The sequence below is a fragment of the Jaculus jaculus genome, chromosome 16 (genome assembly GCF_020740685.1).
Source record: "Jaculus jaculus isolate mJacJac1 chromosome 16, mJacJac1.mat.Y.cur, whole genome shotgun sequence".
Taxonomy (NCBI): domain Eukaryota; kingdom Metazoa; phylum Chordata; class Mammalia; order Rodentia; family Dipodidae; genus Jaculus; species Jaculus jaculus.
Genome location: NC_059117.1, coordinates 33,326,815 through 33,341,017, shown reverse-complemented (window position 1 = coordinate 33,341,017; position 14,203 = coordinate 33,326,815). Strand labels below are relative to the sequence as shown.

The 14,203-nt window shown below is 38.5% G+C and overlaps 1 pseudogene; it reads right to left on the bottom strand.

Moving 5' to 3' along the window:
• LOC101610396 overlaps positions 1 to 5,847 on the bottom strand; it is a 67,439-nt pseudogene extending 61,592 nt beyond the window's left edge.
• Positions 5,848 to 14,203: the final 8,356 nt, after the last annotated feature.

Below are 14,203 nucleotides of genomic sequence, written 5' to 3'. Positions count from 1 at the left end.
GAGTTACAAAGACAGAACTGTGCTTATAGTTGAGCTGTCTTTTTAAACCTAATTTGATTAGCTGTTCATTCACATTGAATTAGGAAACAGACATCTCAACCTGGACTACTTAGAATGAATACATTCCATGGACCTTGAGTAAAAACATGACAAACTACTTACATTCCACATGTGGACTCAAAACAAATTTTAATCCTTTCACATTCACACACACACACACACACACACACACACACACACACACATTTAAAACTATCTTATATGCTATAATGTTAGTTTTCATTCTATACATTAATTATATATACACACTATCATTTGATATTTTTTAAATACATACTAAAATGTTAACTATACAACTGATACTTAAATAATATATGAAGCAAATATATCACCAAGCATGCCTAGTGGCAAAAAGAATTCATGAAATATCAACAGCAATAAGAACAATCTATTTCCTGAACAGGAAAAAAAAAAAAACAAAAAAAAAACCCCAACTTTTGGACTCTTACCAAGGTGCTGATACTTAAACTTCTCTCTCTCTCTCTCTTTTTCAAGGTAGGGTCTCACTATAGCCCAGGCTGACCTGGAATTCACTATGTAGTCTTCGGGTGGCCTCGAACTCATGGTGATCCTCCTACCTGTCCCTCCCAAATACTGGGATTAAAGGTGTGAACCACCAAGCCTGGCTGACACTTGAATTCTTGAATGGTAAATAAAAGAGGTGAGGCTGGGGGAAGAAGCCACTTTTTACAGACTTAAGTAATTACACATAGCAAATAATCAAACACTGAAATTGCAGAAGTTAACAGGAGCCACTGAATGCAAACCATCCTCACAGGGCTTCCAGCACCTCACACCTCTTGTTTCAGAAGGGTCAGCCACAGGACTGCACAAGAGAACTGAAGCCTTGGTCACGTGGCACCTTGTCGCTGTTTTGAAACGTTTTTTCACTTGAAATAAGACAGAGAACCACTGAAGGGACGAGAAAGGGACGTGGAGGGATGTGCTGTAGAGCAGGTTCCAATGAGCAGACAGTAGAGCAGTCGCTGCGTTTAGGACATTCTGCTGATAACCAGGTGAGAAATCACAGTCCTTGGATCTGAATGGTAGCATTTGAGGCAGTAACACATCCAGAATTTATTTTCAAGGAAGAGTGTTAAATTAAGTATGAAGGCAAAAGAGATATTGAGGATGAGCATGAAATCGCTGCCCCAGTGGATTCAACAAGAACCTGATGCTAACGAAGAGGGGCAAATCCGCAGATTGGGAAGAAGTTTGATGGTAATCCCAGTAAGTGTGAAATATGCTTATTAAGTTTAGCACTAGGGAAAATAGAGGTTTGGGAAGGGAAACAAATCGCACCTAGATGTTTAGTTTTTATTTTTAAAATATTTTACATGCCTCTCCTAATATATGGTACGTAGTACAATCAGGTAAATTCTTATTTTAAACAAAGTATTTTTATTAATTTGAGGGAGAAAGAAAGAGAGAAAGGAGAGAGGAAGAGATTGAGTGAGCATGGACACACCAGGGCCTCCTGACACTACAAATGAACTCTGAAAGCACGTGCTCATTTGTGCACCTAGCTTTATGTGGGGTCTAGGGTATCAAACTCAAGCCATCAGGTTTTGCAAGCAAGTGCCCATAACTGCTGAGCCACCTCCGCAGCCCTAGATGTTTATTAATGTACTGGTTATTACAGATGATCTTTGCATATATGATAAATAAATGGAATTCTTTGTTCATTTTTTGAAAATCACTTTAGAAGTGCATGTAATTTTATTATATTTTTAAGGTTTTCCATATTATTATTTTTATTTATTTATTTGAGAGAAAGAATGGATAGGTGAGCCAGGACCTCCAGCCACTGCAAATGAACTCTAGACAAATGCACCCTCTTGTGCATCTGTCTTACGTGGGTCCTGGGAATCGTACCTAGGTCCTTTGGTTTTGCAAACAAGTGCCTTACCTGATAAGTCATTCCCCCAGCCCTGTGATTTTATTTTCAATTAAACTTTCACTATTGATTTTAATATAAGGCAATGTCTTCAACCTTTTTTTTCATTGCTTCCATGGGCATTTCTCCCCTAATTTCCATATCTCACCATAGCATTTTACTGTATATGTGCTAATGGGATTTTGTCTTTTGCAGGTCCATACACTATTAAAATATATAGTGGTCACTGAGTGCTACAGGAAGTTCTTACTTGTTCCACAAATACATAGAGACTTGTACTTGCCCAGGGCCACTTCTGATGATTGCTCTCGTCTCCTTGGCTCTCCCCACCTTGCTGCCTCTTAACAGTTCTTCTAGGCTACTGTTTTGCCCTGCCCATGGGTCTTGATCTCAATCACCCAACTGACCCTGGTTCTGGTTTTAACATAAGTTTCTTAGGGGTGAGGATAAACCAGGAATTGCAATGCAGACTGGAACATACAGCCTCAATAACTATAGGACAGGCTTCTAATGGACGAAACACTTGATCCTGAATATTGCCAGAGGTAGCATTTCTGTAGATATCCTTCTTTCCTCTTTGGCTCACATTTTCTGTTTAATGGAAAGGAAGAGAAATGTCAACACATGCAGCCAAACAAACAAGCCAGCACAAACCAGCCTGTGATTGTATGTGGCCCTTAGGCCTCAGATGAAGAGTGCCTTGTATATCATGGGGCAGATGGATTAAGAGTTTAGGCCAAAACATCTGCATTTCAACATTACAATGTGGCTGAGAGTTCCTGAGACCAACTGGACTTCTGTGTTGCTTCCATCCTTTGCTCACTGAGCAAATATTTGCTGAGTGTTTGCATACAGTGGTAACACAGAGACACGCACTGTCCTTTGCCACACATCTAGTCTTACCATTAATTAGACCCTTCCAAACAAATAAGACAGTGTACTCCAAGAATCAAGAGCAACATTTACTCAAAATGTAGAAACTAAATTAGAAACTACAATAACAATGCCCAGCTCTGCTATTCTGGTCAAGATGACAATCTCTGGTGACAAAAATGCTATTTATGTTAGTGAAGACTGCTTGTGGGATTAATATAATTTCATCTAATTTGACTGCTTTCCAACCTAAGGCCACAGGAGAGACTGAATTGTAAGCACATAAAGATTTAAACTCCCTCCCTCTCTCTCTCTCTCTCTCTCTCTCTCTCTCTCTCTCTCTCTCTCTCTCTGTCTCTCTCACGTGAACACATGCATATACACAGCAATATGCACACAGAAGCATCACAGAATAGCATACGTACATACATACACACATATTATCATGCAAACTGACATACACAATACACACACACACACACACACACACACACACACACACCCCTGAGATATAGCTGAAGATTCAGAAGAAATGGTAAATGTGGGGGCCAATGGAGTGAGGAATTTGTCATTTGTAAAATGTGATAGGAAACTCTGTCTGATTTGGACTAACCCAATGCAAAGATCAGATCTGGAGACCTTCAGCATAGAGCTAGTGACCATCATCTTCATGGTAGTCTACAGGAGGGACAATGTCTCCTTGGGGTCACATTTTCCCATCATTTTACTGTACTGCTCTTCCTGGCCCATGATTCAGACACCATTGTTGTTACGTTCCCAAGTGCAGAAACTTGCTTGTCTTCCCAGAACTTTTGACATGAACTGTGGTGAAGTAAGTGTCCCTCTTTCACCGAAGATCCAGAAATATCTTGAATACAGTGCACCCTAGGAATTCTAGAAGCTTCCTTTACATGTGTGCTAAGCTGTAAGTTCTCATAGACCCTACTACCTTCAAATCTCCTAAGATATTTTCCCTCTATCTTTGAGAAAGGTAAACTTGGCCATTTTTTTAAGCAAATTCCTGCCCTTTGGGATTTGTTTGGATTCTAATCAGGCCAACCGTTGCCTGGGTTCCAGTCTTCAATATTGAGGAGATGGTGGGATCCAGCCTCCCACTCCCCTCAGTCTCTAGCAAGTGTCTAAAAAGCAGTTACTTGTTGCCAAAACTAGGGCGTTCTCTCTCTCCCTTTTCACTCCAAAGAGAACATATTAAGAAAATGCAGCCTGCTTGTACACAAGCCTTGGATAGAATTCCCAGTCTAAAAATAATCCTGGCATGTCTGGGCTGGGGAGCATCTGATTTCATTCTGGGCCTGGCTAATTTCAGAAGTCACCTCATTAGCTTTTCAGGGCTCCATCTTTACCATCCCAATGATGGTACCCACTGCACTTAAGTTACTTGTATGCTTTTCTAATTAAAATGAGTTAATTGCAAAATATTTAAATATAGAGAAGATACTACAATAGATGATTGTTTTCCCACCACCCTGATCTAACAATTCTTTCAGTTTGCACTTTTCAAAGAAACCTCCATCCCTACTCTTTTCTACTTCTCAGTCCTAGCAATGACCACCATCCCAAATGTGATATGTATTTGTAATTTAAAATTGTTCCCATATGTATATTGTACCCATAACTATCACGTGAATTTGTGTTTTAATTTTTATATAAGTAGTATGAATCAAAGTGAAATTTAAACCCTGAATATCTAAACCCTAATGCAAAATTAAAAATAAATATCTCTTATTGGAAGAAGCAAGGGGAAAACTCTTGATTTTTACTATCACATAACACACTGCATCCAATTAAACGGGACCACACTATGTTCATGCTGCCTATATTTGAAAAGAAAGGACAAACTGAGATCAAATTTGTTTTTGAATTAAAAATTCTGAAAGTGGGGAGAAAAAATATCAATCATGAAGAAATAATATAGACACTTACATTTTCCTTGCTATCCAAAAAAGCAGGATGACAAATGTAAACATTGTGGAAACTGCCTCATAAGTTAGCATATGGACTTGGGTTTGGGAACTCCACAATGAACGTTTAGAAAAACCCATCACCATGAAGCTGGCAGTTGCTTTGTGGTCTTATTAGGTTGCAAAATATGAAGCTGATTCAATTAACACATGAAGTCCTCAGTCACTGGGAAGATTTTATTACATATGAGCATCATGGTAATATAAAATGTAGACAAAATGATGTTGCAATAATTTGGAAGATTGTATCATGAATAATATATGACTACTGGTTTGAATTGGTTATGTTTATTTTTCTTTTTTGATTTTAAAATGTGCTCATATTTCTTAAATAAAGTGATGAAGATACAGAAAACCATGAAAAGAAACATTGCCCACAATTCTTTTATTCTAAAATACCCATTAGAAACACCTTTTTAGCCTGATGTGGTAGTGCACACCTTTAATCCCAGCACTCTGGAGGTAGGAGGATTGCTATGAGTTTGAGACCGGCCTGAAACAACATAGAAACATTTTTAAGTTATAAAATATATGATTAGTATAGAAAATGTAAGCAATAAAGCCACACACATTAAAATCTCTCCAATTTTAGTAGCTGGAGAGATGGCTCAGCAGTTAAGGTGCTTGCCTGCAAAGCCTAATGACCCAGGTTTGATTCCCTAGTATAAAGCTGGATGCACAAAGTGGCACGTGCATCTGGAGTTCAGTTGCAGTGGCTAGAGGACCTGCCAATCCATTCTCTCTGTGTTTGTCTGTCTCCTCTCTCACGTATTAGAGGCTTGGAGGTGGTTCAGGGACAGGGTGTTTACCTAGCCTGTATGTAGCACCGCCCAAGCAAGTAGTCTCCCAGTCTTACTACAGATTCCCAAACAACTTTATTTCACTGTGTCAAAAACTACCCAGAATGCATTCTTCCAGATACTTTTGCACAAACACTGTCAAAACAATGGCTATCCTATGATGCTTCTCATATTTTTCATTTGCTCCCTTCATGATTATAGTGGATTTTCCCACTGGTGACTCCCAATGAACCATGTCTACTGGAATTGACAGCCTCCTCGTGCAATCCTCTTTTGTGAGCTGTGGCCATGGTTATATTAGTTAATAAACACTGGCCAGCTGGATGCAAACAGAGACTTGCTAAGAATTTGCACACTGAAGCTTGTCTTCTTGATCCTCCCACCTACAGAGCTGCATGAAAGGGAGCCAAGGTTGTTCTAGGGCACATCTAGCTGATAAGGATGAGTCTGATCTTCTTCATGTTCCAGTTCTGGGGTCAGTTGCCAGCTGAATGAAGCGAACACTTCTAACCGATCTACAAAATCCTGAGTCATGATACACAACGGCTTTAATTTGAATGGCTAATTAAGTAGCAATCAATTTCTAAAGCAAAAAGAAGTGGTTATTTTCTGTTTAGTGTACAATTTAAAAAATATTTTTATCTATGTGTGTGTGGCAGTGCTATGAGCATGCCAGGCCTTCTTGCTACTGCAAATGAATATCAGACGAGTATGCCACCTTTTGTGGTCTGGCTTTCTGTGAGTACAAGATAATTGAACCGGGGCTGGCAACCTTTGCAAACAATTGTCTTTAACTGCTGAGCAATCTCCCTAACACATTCGTGAACAATTCTGAGGATATGAAGCCATTGACTCAGTTAGTTCCTATCTAATGGATATTTTGCTTAATGACATTGCAATAGACATACTTAACCCTGATGTTATTAAATATATTACTATACAAATATCTATGTGTACCTCTGAATATTTTCTTAAAGTAAATCTTTAGATATCTTTGAAAGAGATTAGGAACTTATTAGGGTTGCAAATCTCTAAATCTACCCACAAGAAGGGGTAAAACCTCTTCCTTTTCATATGGGCCCACTGGATATAGCCACTTTTAGTCGCTTTTCTCTGGCTTGGTTACCTTCACTAACGATGTAGGCTGTGAAGATGGGACACGATTACAGAGAAGGAAGCAAACAAACTTTTAGGAATAGCTGCTGGAATTCAATCAGGTTCAAGGAGTATTTAAGTTGCAATTTATGTTTAGTAATATCTGGTAAAAAATGTGCAAGCAGAGATTATGAATCTGTAAATCTCTTTTCAAGGCAATGTTTCAATACCTCCTTATCTTAAATGAATGTTCCCTTCAATCCCAAAACTCATGCTTACGTGTAACTGACAGAAACGTGTGTGTGGGCATAGGAAAAGACCACTTAGAACAGTGTTGTTTGTATTCACAAAGCAACCCTGCTTGTCAGTGGAAAAGTGGGTCCATGGTGATCAGGTTAGCACAGTGGCGAGGTTAATTCAGATGTTAATCCTTGTAACAACATAGAGGGACTTCACAAATATAATAACACAGGGGAAAATAGGTGAAAAGGGAAAAACAGAAAAATCAGGTGGCCAAAGACTCCCCTGTGTGAGCTTATTCACACTTCGTGTAAGAAACAAGAAAAGTCTATGCTATCTGTTGCTTAGGAGTGCACACCAGATATGAAAGTATACAAAACACACAGCAACAAGCAAGAAATTAGCAGTGGCGGTCTTGTGAGAGTGAAAGGTAAGATCAAGAGCCTGCTGTCAAAGGCTCCCAAAGTTTCAATGATGAGATATTTCTTAACCTGGGAGCTGGATACCTGCTATTTTATTTCATGTTTGCACACATTTTAGAGTGTACTAATTACTTACATAACTTTTAAAAACCATGTTGGAGAAGTACATAATGGGAAAGTGTCTCTTCTATGATGTAGTATTTTTTGGTGCTGAAGTGGGGAAAGCAAAGGTAGTGGCTGGGGAATCCCCTGACATGTGTACAGTCAATGCTTTGGTGCTTGGTCCCTTCTGTCTGGTTGTGGAATCCCCAATGTTTTGGAAAGATTTAGATCATCAAGACAGTGTTCCAGTGGACTGGGCCTTTTTCACTTCCTTTAAAGCACTTCCTAATGCAGTTGTGTCATCACAATGTGTTCATGGCTTGCTTTCAAATATAATCTATGGTTTATTTTCCTGAAGAGTCAATCCTCCACCTTTCCTGAGCAGGAAGTACAGTAATGAGAACAAAAGTTATGGGGCCAGATCATCTTGAAAGATAGTTTTGTCTTCTCATCTTAAAGTCTTACCAATTTAGGCAAGAGGCAAGCTATTCTTTTCTTGTTTGTTGGTTGGTTTTGCTTGTTTTTGAACAATTTTGCTTATTTTATACTATTTTCTAGCTTGATTTCTTTACTTCAATAGCACTTATGTGGAGAAACAAAGGCCACCTAAAAAGGCATCACTCATATATTCTTCCTTATAGTTAATGTTTATTATTTTCTTTCTTAAATTTTGATTTTTTTGCTTTTAATTTAGACATTTTTATAAAACATAATAGCCCCCTCCCCCACCTAAATTCTGCTGAGGGTCATTGCGGGGTTACAAGTATTAATTGTGGGGACCGAGAGAGGCAAGTTCTTCTACTTTTCTCATGTGTGATGAAATCATCTGAAGTGCCTTTTCTACAATGTCAGGTAATAGGGATTAGTTATGTTCCATTTTGTTTCTTTCTATAATATCCATGTGATCTATAATCATAAAATTGAGTAACTGCATTTAAAAATCAGATCAACAGCCAGACATGGTAACCAAACTATGTTTTGGCAGGATCCTTGTTTTTCCCTGGTCAAGCATTAACACAGTATGCTGAAACAAACAGGCTGCTCACGGATCTTACTCTGAGTGAGCTATCACTTATTAAGCCTGAAGTCGTTTCCATCTGTGTGCTTGTAAAACTGATGTCTCTACATGTCTTACTATTTGAACCCTATGTTCGCAAATTCTTCTTCTTTTTTTTTTTTTTTTGTTTTGTTTTGTTTTTGTTTTTTTGAGGTAGGGTCTCAATCTAGCCCAGGCTGATCTGGAATTCACTATGGAGTCTCAGGGTAGCCTCGAACTCATGGCAATCCTCCTACCTCTGCCTCCCGAGTGCTGGGATTAAAGGTGTGTGCCACCACACCCGGCCAAATTATTCTTCTTAATGCTTTTCTTTTAACCAAAAAATAGTATTTAATTTTTCAGATGATTACAGTTTAAGTGGTCTTTAGAGACTCTAGTCCATCACCTCAGCTGTTCCTTGCTCCCTTTCTGCCAAGTTTTGGGACCAACTTGGATGGGAAATTTGGTACCTGAAGCCTTCTAGACAAAGCGCCACCACTGATTTTTTATTTTTAATCAATAACTTACCTTGGCTATCTGCTTTCTCCTAACTGAGGAGCCCATAGAGACTTCCTTCTCTAGTCCTCTTACTTTCTCTTCTGCAATTGCAGTGGTCTCAAATCTGTCAGAAAGAATACTTGGGAACTTGGGCTCAGCTTCCAGGTCACACTTGGGTCCTAGATTTCTCCACTCATTGCTGTAGTTGTGCTTCCATTCTCATTCCCAACTTTTTTCATATTAGCTCATTACCTCTTAGTGGAAGCTCTAGATAAACAGAAGTGTAACAGAATTTAATGATAGGTAAGTTCCATCTTTTATCTTGAAAAGTCTTAAGGTAATTGCGTCAAGTTAATGGGCCTTTAACTGGGCACTTGTGCTAACAGAGAGACCACAATACTAAGGTAAACTGATATAGGACAGAGAAGAGAGGAAAGCACCAGTGAACAAGATTCCCAGCAGAGAAACACAATTCCATTCATTCGGTTATCTTTCCAAAAATTCTGCAAGGCGAGCCCAGTATTATTTGGTTTATAAACAAAGGAAATGTATTTTAACATCAGAGAGCACACACTTTTCTCCATATTTGTATTCTCTGGTTAAAATATCATTTTGATCTAGGCGTTTCATATTTTCTTGTTATTCTTTAATTACATTTGAGTAGCCAATACATTATACAACTTCCATGATGGTGAAAATTCCAGAGAAGGAAAGTCGTCCTCAGATAAGATGAAAGCCATCTGCCGTGGCAGGTGGAACCTTCAGCAGTGCAATGATGAACGTTCTACCGATTTAGCCTCCAAATCAGTTTGTTCTATCTAAATGCTTTCAAAAAGGTCAAGATCATTGAACGTTACTGAAAATGCCTGAGAAACATCTTAAGAATATATGTCTTTTTTTTTTTTCTTTTTGCACAGGAAAAATACCAGTGAAGAGTTTTCTTAATGTCCTGAGAGATTATTTTATGAGTCAAAGTTTCTCTTCAGCTATTTCTATAGAGATGCCCATGGTCCTGAAAGGCTAGGATGGTCAGGGTTTCAGAATGCAAGCTGATTATTCACAGGCCTCTTTCTCCTTAGCATTCTCTGTGTAAGCCTGATGTTACACACTGCTTAACCTTAACAATCTCTCCAGGGTTAACAAATGTTCGCCAATTTACATAAACTAAACCGTGACCTGTAATGTGTCTGGTCTACTGAATTGATTCAATAAACATTAATCATTGAGAAAGATGTTTATAATTAGAGCTAGCATAAAAGAAGGTTGATCTTAAGTGCTCTTTTTTGGTTAAAATCCATGTTTTGTACATGGATGTTTGGAGCCTTCTTGGCTTCATTTTATTCTTATTGTTGCTATCATTGTTCAGTGTTTCAGGTAGTAACTGGGGGAAGGACAGAGGACATATTTCCATAGGGAGTCCTAAGAAAATTTTCAGACTAGGTTTTTCTAAATTATGTAAGCTTCTGTATTAATGTTAGTATTCTAGCCTTGAAAAACTGACTGCTACAGTGAACCACTATACAAAAGATGCTTTGGGATAGATTAGGAATGCTTAATGTGATTGAAGGAAAAAGTGTTCATTACAAATTAATGGATTCTGGAGATCATATTGAAGTTCTCATTCTTGTAATGCAAGCATTTTACTGACCGAGCTGTCTTCTTTAGACTTAAAGTTACTGTTAATTAGAATTTAATTTACCTGGAGCATTTAATTTTTTATTGCTGGAAAAAAATACCGGACCGGAAGCAGCTTATGAAAGGAAAGGGTTTACTGGGGTTTACAGCCTTGCAGGAAAGTTTCATCATTTCAGTGAAAGCCTGACAAGCTTGAGCAGGAAGCCTGGGTCACGTGGTCACCTATCAGCAAGGAGAGCACAGGAAGGATTAACTACCTAGAACCAGCAAGCGTGGCTGGGCTATAAATTCCAAAAGTCCACCCCCAATGGCATACATCCTACAAAAAGGCTCCATCTCCAAAAGACTCCACCAGCTGGCGATCAAGCATGAGGCTCAGTCACAAACACCTGAAGCTACTGGGGACAATACCCATCAAAACCCCCACATTCATCTTAAGTATTTGTGAGGTAGAGTTTAAGCTTTAAATGGAAAATGAGAAATAGGATGCATATTCAGCAGGATGAGAATTGAATAAGTAATGTATGATGGAGCCATCTAATGCAATACATGTAGCTCTTAATATTAGTATTAGATGCATGTTTACTAAAAGGAAAATGTTAATGAGGTAAAATGTCAAAAGATACAACAAATATATGTCATATGGATTTGGGCATTATAAAAATTATATTATAAAAATGAAAATGTACATATGCATGAAAATGTGAAAATAAAATATTTGATAATACTTGATAGTGGCAGCACTAAAGATTTTAATAGTTATTTTATTTTCATATGCATTTATATAATTTTCTAATTGTGTTATATATCTGTCATATGAATATATATTTCCTAATGTGTTTTATATATATTATTTAATATGTTTGATATATATCATATAACACACATTATATATACATACATTATATAAAAATTTTATATAATATACAAAATAATTATATGTGATATATGTTATAATATATATTAATAATCCTACTGAAGAGCTAGTTTAAAGAAAGATAAGTAATTATGAACTGACTCCTCTTATCTCTAGGAACATTTAGACATTACTCTTCTTAGTACTTTGTATATGCTAACATGTTCCACCCTCCCAACATTCTCTTAGAGATAGGTTCATAGATTTCTACATATTCTAAGAGTGCAAAGCTCTTACCAGTGTTTAGCATGGCCACAATACAGGGTTGTATTTGCAGTGACAACTTTGGAAGATGAGGCAATGTCTCCACTGGGGCAGAGAGGGCTTCCTTGCAGGCTGCCCCAAGTGTCGCCTCCTCAGGCCTAGGGGTTCTGCTTCTGTAGTGCAGCACGCCACCTGCAGATATCTACCTAAGCATCTGCTCTCATGGTTTACCATTCTCTTTTTTGGCTAAGGTAGCCAGTTCATTATCACCATTCAATTGTGTTCTACTTTGAATCATCTTTCTTTCTAAAGATTTCTTTCTAAAAATTGTGGTAAAACTACAACCCATAACAATGTGACATCTTTGGAGCTGGAGAGATTGATTAGTGGATAAGTTGCTTACATACAAAGTCAAAGGACCCAAGCTCAGTTCCCCAGGACCCATGTAAAGCCAGATGTACAAAGTGCTGCATGAGTCTGGAGTTTTATTGCAATGGTAAGATGCCCTGGAGAACCCATTCTCTCTCTCTGTCTATTCATCTCTCTCTCTCTCTCTCTTTCTGCTTCTTTCTCTCTGTCTCAAATAAGTAAACATTTTTTAAATGTGGCATCTTAACCACTTCAGTGTACAGTGCAGTAACGTTAAGCACATTTACAGAGTTGTGTAACTAATCACTAGAAACTTCTCATCTTGCAAGACTTGGGAACCATTAGACAAATCCCTGTTTCCCCCTTGACCAAGATCCTAGTAATCATCGTTTCATTACCTATATGAGTTTGACTATTCTAGATAGCTGATGTAAGCGAAATCATATAGTACTTTTGTGATGTTTATTTCACGTAGCATTAATGTTTTCAAGATCTGTCTGTGTATTTTGTAGTATGTAGCAGAGTTCTCTTCTTAGGGCTGAATAATACCTGTTCTCTGTGTGAACTACATCCTGTCAGTCTGTGTGTCTTCTGATGGACACTCCATTTGCTTCCATTTTGTGTCTAAGGTGGGCAGTGCTGAGATGACATGGATATGCATGAATCCCCACTCTTTTGAAACCCCACTCTCTTCTTCTTTCTTCATTAAAGCGAATGCTTGTCATTTTGATTGGAATATGGGTTTTCCCCTGTCATTGATTCACTCTGCTCATGCCATTGCATACTCCATAGCATGCTGATCATGCTTAAGGTGATTCATGTATGGATTTCAGAACTATTTGCATTTCAAGTGACACATGTATCACACCCATTGTTAAGAATAGCCAAGAATTTACAAGATTTTTAAAAAATTTTAATTAGATATGGACATATTGAGTATACAAACAACACATGTTGGTACCATCCTTTCCTCCCCCCTGCCCCTTTTCTGAAGAGGACTTCCTCATTGGGGATGCAGGTCAACCCATGGGGACTGTGGGCCATGCATTATGGGTGGGTGAGACAATGTCACTGTGTAAAATGTCCCAACTTGTGGCCTCTTCCACAAAATTTCCTGAGCTATGTTGGGAGAATTTTAAGTCTACTTCAGTAATGGGCACTTAGCAACCTCTGGATCTCTGGTTTGGCAGGTGTTGAGTGTCCTCAGTGTCTATCTCTTTCACCCTTGTGCTGATATCAGATTCACTAAGAAAATGACACTCTTGCTCATCTCCCCAATTCCTCTGTGGTTTCAGTTGGGGTGGAGTGCACTGGGCAGTTTATTTCCTCAGGTCCAGCTCCCATCTGAAAAATAGAAGCAGATTCTCCAACAGAGAATGAAGTCAGAACTGGTTAAATGAGATAACTATTATTAATTTAGAGAAAACTTAAAGGGTGTAGATTCCTCTTATAACCCAAGGTTAGTGGGAGTTTGACAAAGGAATGCAGATACATTATCTGTATATGATTCTGCCTTGTTTCCCAGTTCCAGGCATGGTTTCCTTTCTACTGGGTGAATCTGTTAGCCAATACAAGAGCAGTTGGTTACCCACCATAGATGTGTGTCACTACTGCACTTGTGTGAGCATCGTATCAGGTTGTTTGCTTCTGAGTCGTTTAGATTTTGAGTTGCTTGGACAGTTGTTGGCCACTTTGCCCTGGTAGCTCATGTACATTCCAGCACTATATGGGCTATTTGTATGGTGACTGGCTCTCCTCCAGATTCCAACCAGGTCTCTCCATGGTCTGTGCCAACAGCATATGGTATCTTCAGCAGTAGGGTCTTACCATCAATCTCTGGTGGGTAATGAAGTGCTTTGATTGTTTGGGGAGATCTAGTTGGTCTCTCTGATCAGCTCAATGTGGATGTAAACCACAACCTGGTACAGGGAATTACAGGTTACCTGGAAGAGAATAGAAAAAAGAAAAAGACAGAGAACAAAGAGAAATAGGAGAAATTTAAAATTAGGTTTTGTTTCACCCTCTCCAGAGCTCTTTGATTCAGATGTTCCCCCCTATAGTCCTCTTGTGGGTT